Here is a 6000-nt window from a genome sequence, read left to right as displayed (position 1 = left end):
GGAGGAGGGCTATATTGGTACATCACATGGTCCTCATGGAGCCGAGGAGGCCGTAGACCCTCGTTCTGAGCAGCCATGAAGCTCCTTAGCGGATTGGATCTTTTATTTCTTTATTTTTATTTTTCTTCTATTAAGATAAACTTTGTAGATTTTATTTTTCTTTTATTTTTGGATCATTTTGTGCTACTTATGTTTTTTCGTACCTTTTGTTTCACTTTGGCCAGAATTGGGATGATCGTGAGGATTAAGGGCTTCAAATTGCATCACCACCTATTTGAGGGAAGTTCAGTTTCTTTAACCTTCCTCTACAATGAGGACATTGTCGATTTTAAGTGTGGGGGAGTGATTACTTTATCTTATGGGTAATTGTGTCTTGAAGTGCATAATTTTTAGTTGTTTATGGTTTGGAAATGTTGGAAATATATTTGGAAATATTGTCATGAGGATAATTTTTGTGAAATTGATGTTGTTGGCAGGGAGTTTTGTCCATTTTTATGGGAAAACTCTGTCAAAATTTTTCTAAAATATGTTCCAATATTTTATTGCAATTCTTTCAAATAATGGCCAAAATATTCAATTTTAAGTGTCTAATTCTTCCATTGGATAAAATATTATATGTATTTTGGGAAGGTTTGGTCCTCATTTTGCTTGGAATGAATTATTATGCAATTAAGGATGTTTACATTTTAGAAAGTATATTCGGCTAAATAAGAAAAATTATGCTTAAAATTTTGCATGTTTAATAATATTTCTCATTTTTACTTAATTTTATAAGTAAGTGATTGATATAGTTAAGACAAGGCCAGAGTCTTCGTTTAATTATGTTAGAGGAAAAAGAAATTGATGGTTATGTTAAAAAAAAAAGAAAAATATATATATTATTAATTTTCTACTCCAATGATTCATATACTGAGTAACCGTATATTATTAATTAAGAGTATGCTTAGCAATTTGAATAAGTGAAATGTTGAGTAATCGGGAATTTTCTCCTAAACGTGTCGATTTTCACGTAAAAGACGTTTTCACTATTTAAGTAAAATAAAGTTGAATAAATCCCTCTAAATTGTTAAGTTTTGGGATGAGGAAGGCCATAAAATTGACTATGTGATTTACTTATTTGTGGAATTAGGATAGAATGAGAGATTGAGTTGAATTTGTTGAAATTAAGGCATAATTATTTTTATTTAATTGAATATTATGAGTATTTAGTTAATCTGAGAAATGGCATAATGATTGGTTTCTAGGTTTTGAGGAATTAAATTTGACAAAATTACGTATATTATTTTATCTATTGAATCATTGAAGTAAGTTTTGTGTAGAATTGCTTGAGGATAAGCAATGATTCAAGTGTGGGAGAATTTGATAAATAAATATTTAACGTATATTTTGTAACAATTTGGTATGTTTTGAGAAGATTAAAGCCATATTTGAATTCTTTTGGTGATAATTGCTTAAATATTATTTAAGTGTTCAAAACTTGATAAATGAGTGGATTAATGCGTTAATTTTGTGAAATTGTGAAGCTTATTGATGTATGAAATTCATGCACGAGCTGAAAGAAATGTAAGGATCATCCAGAGTACAAAGTACAAAAGAAATTGGGAGCAAAAATGTAGAAAAAGGAAAGAAGTGAAAAACTGGAAATTTGATCAACACGGATCCGAGCTCGGATCCGTGTGAACAAGGGGCGATCCGAGCCCTCGTCTATACTTCTGGAGCAGTGTATCCGAGGACAAACGATCCGAGCTCGGATCCATTTTCACCCCTCGGATCTGAGGCTCGGATCTGTCTCTCTCTTCAGCAAATGGCACAGCCGTTTTTCTTTATCTTTCTCACAACTTTTCCAGCTATTTTGAGGGACAGAAATCGGTGGCACGTGCTTCTGCAACAAAAGAGAAGACCAAATGAGTTGTAGACAAAAGGAAACATCATATCTTTGACTTCTTTTTACAAAATCTGAGTGGAGGAAATTATGAAATAAGAGGAATAGACTTTCTACCACTTTTTATGCAGAAACACAGGGGAGAAGCCAGAGAGACCATACGTAGCTAGTTTTCCTTCTTGTAACATTTTCTCTCTAGCTAAGAGTTCTTAGAGAAACATTTTGAAGTTTTCACTTGTAATCATATTGTGCAAGAGCATATCAGGAATTGGAGGCCTTTACCATCAATTGGCTAAGCTTTCTTTTATCTTTCTCGTACTTGTACTTTATGATGTTTTGCCTTAATAAACTTATGAGTTTGATTGTTAAATCATTCATGAGTAGCTAATTTTCTTAATCTAAGGAGTAGATGAAACTTATGGCTAAATAATACTAATTGAATGTGATTTACACTTGTTATATCTTGTATTAACTTGTCTACTTGTGTAGCTGTGATTACTTGTTATTGATTGATCATCAATAGCATGTTTATAGTTGTTATTATTCAATGAGAATTGATAGTAACAATGGAAACACATGAGTAGAGTTTAAGTTGTATGTTCATGAAAATAGAGATATACTTAGGTGGATAATTTAGCATTTCATGAAATAAAACAGAGTAGTAGTAGCATTTCACCATGAAAATAGGGAAAACTATATTGCTCTAAGCCATTTCATCATGAAAATGAGACTTGGTAATTTTGGAAATGAATCTCTGGTTAAACAAGAAGAATAACAAGAGGTAAATCCATTCATTTGTGTTATTTATGCCATAAGTGGAATCTACATCCCTAGAGTCATCCTTAAGTGAAATTTCTCCATTTGAATTTAGCATTTGTTAAAATAGAATTACAGATCAGATTTGTAGACATTTGTATTACATTTCCTTGCTCAAATTCATTCAATAGTCTAAATAATAGAGAAAATGAGGACCTAGTAATTGGTTAATTTACTCCTTGTGGAATTGACCCGATACACACCTTGTATTACAATTTCGACCTGTATACTTGCAGTCCAACGGGAGTAAAATTGGATTTAAACTTGCATTGATATAAAAATAAAAGCCATTTTTGTTGTAGTGCACATATCTCTTTTCTTAGACTGGAACTTAGGATGCAGGCAAAATACATCTCTAGAAATTTTTTCTTCATCTCTGTCCATGTTGTGATACTTCCTGCAGGCAAATATTACAACCATTCTTTAGCAACTCCCTTCAGTGAAAAAGGAAATGCTCACCTCTTTATCTGCTCAACCTACGCATCGTCTTCTCAACCTCAAGATCAAAAATTAATTCACCCACACGAGAAGAACGAGATATCAACTAGCAAAAATACTAGAAAATAAAATAAAATAAACTCAAAAAAAACCAACAACAATCCCCAGCAATAATGCCAAAAATTGACAGATGTCGAATGTGCACAATAATAAAATTCTACTCATGAAAGTATATAACTGAGTATAATAATAAGCGCGGTCCTCTTCATAGGGATTGGAAAAATTTGTCTCCTTTCAAGAAAGAATTAAATGGCGAATCTTTCTGCAAAATAAAAATAAATTAATTCACTTATTTAAATAAAGAAAATAAATTAAAATTTATCAATAATAAGAAGAGCTATAGCTAAGGAGAAACTTTAGAAATTGTTCATACAACTACTCATTGATGCAATGGTAATTTCATTTATTCATTAATAAACATGTTCTAATTGCCAACAATCTCTGACAATCAACTTTTCCTTATTATATTGATAGTTAAGGTACAACCGTTAACTATTTCTCTAATCAGAAAACAACTCTAAGTACAACTATAGGATTCAATCTCCTAATTGCCTAGGAGCCAAAAAAGCCTATTCTAACTAATAAACATTCTACGAGAGTTTATTTAAACAAATCCAATCATACTAGTTACCACTAATTTAATGCAGTCAAAAAATTATGTATTTAACTATCTTAATTGGTAGTATGTTATTATGTTAATTCAAATAATGGGTCCTTGATATTCAAACAACTGAATAATCATAACCATTAAAACCAGAAACATACAAATAACAGTGATCTCACAGTTGTTGTTGAATCAAATCATCAATTGTCCCTTGATTAGAAAGAGAAAATAAGTTGCTCCTCATGGAATTAACCTAATCAAAAGTGCGAAAATTGCAAAGGTCATATTGCCAAAGGATATCTAAAATCGTTGTCTTTCTATGGAGAAAAAAAATAGAACACTCAAACCCTACTGGCTAATTGTTTTCTACTTCGTTTTGCTCTCTCCAACTTATCCACATTTCTCTAGGAAAAGGAATAAAAATAGAGAAACATAAAGAAGACTACTATGTATCCTATTCAAATTGGAAGTCTTCACTTCTGAAAAGAAGTCGTGTTCACTACTGCAATAAATTAGGATTTGGAAACATGTGCGGAAATTTCGAACTTCTCGGACTTTCTTTGGACGCACCGACGCCTAATTGCATCGAAGTTTTCTGGAAAATCACCCATTTAACTCCTTTTTGTTCCACACCCCTACAAATAACACTAATTATTAAATATAAGTAGAATCTATCAATTAATGCAATAATTGGTCAAAATCAAGGGAAAAATATTCACAAATTTACTAATAAAATGCGTCCTATCAATATGTATACACATACATACATGCATACATATATACATACATATATGTATGTATATGTATTAGAGCCAGAGGAATGTATGTATCTATACATGCATACATATATAACCGTTATTGTTCATGTAAGAACTATTATATGTATGTATATATGTATGTAAGAGCCAGGATAACATACATATATATATGTATGGATATAGATATATGTATGTATGTCGGTACATATATGTTTATATATACCTACATACATACATACATATATATATGTGTGTGTGTGTGTATGTCTGTGCATGCACGTGCGCGTGTACACACACCCATGAATTATATTAAAATTATATATATAATATGTTTCCATATAATATATTATACATATTTGTGTACATATGTGTATGATATATGTGTATGTTGACCTTGGTCGATCAATCCTTGGTTTTGATGATTAACAAACCAAAATGTAGATTTGGGCTAATGTTTTTATGTGAGCAATTTGTTAGAACAGATTCTTGTGACACAAAAGAAGAAGCAAAAACAGGGCACTCATGTGGGACGTCCGAAAGGAAGCTATCGGACGTCCGAAAGGATGAAGAACATCAGGAAGGATATTCTGTCGGACGCTCGTGAGGAAGCATCGGACGTCCGGATGGATCGGACACACTCTTCGGACGCACATCGATCGTGTCAGACGTCCTAAAAATTCCACGAAGATTTGATAACTCTCTGGACGACGTTCGGACGCAGGGTTCGGACGTCCGACAGGTGGTTTGGACGCAGGGTTCGGATGTTCGACAGGTGGTTCGGACGTCCGACAGGCCAACGGCTAGTTTTGACAGCATTTAATATTTGACCGTTGGAGAGCCTTTTGGAGTCATTTCTCACCTTCTATAAACACCCCACAGCACAAGAAGACGAGGGACTTTTGCCAACACAAAATACAAGCTTACAAGTGAGATTTTTGAGTAGAAAGATTCTTTGTTGGTTGTATAAGGGGTTGGGAAAGTTGGGTTGAGAGGTTGCTCAAGTGAAGGTTACTCTCTAGGAGGAGTAAAACCTTGGTGAAGGTGAATCTATCACTTGAAGTGGTAAAACCTTGGTGAAGGTTGCCTCATTTGTATAAAATAGTTCTTAATTAGGTGTGTGATCTTTCAAGTGTAGGTTGTTGAGGGTTAACTAGAATAGTTGTAAAACTCCTTGGCTCAACCAAAGTGTGTTTGGGGTGAGGAAGGAGTGAGCCTTCACTTGTACATCTTGGTTAGCATCGCCATCTATTGAAGAGGCTATTGGATTGATATTTGGTTTGCATTTCTTATCTTTTCTCTTTAATTAAGTTTTCTTTATTGTGCTTAAATTTGATATATCTTTGTGCATCATTGTGAAATTGTTTGTACTCATTGGGTTGCACCAGGCCTTACAGTGTATTATACACATATGCCTATATCATACACTGCACATGTATATATGT

This window comes from Coffea arabica, chromosome 5e (assembly GCF_036785885.1).
Source record: "Coffea arabica cultivar ET-39 chromosome 5e, Coffea Arabica ET-39 HiFi, whole genome shotgun sequence".
NCBI classification, from domain to species: Eukaryota; Viridiplantae; Streptophyta; class Magnoliopsida; order Gentianales; family Rubiaceae; genus Coffea; species Coffea arabica.
Note: the sequence above shows the minus strand (reverse complement) of the source record.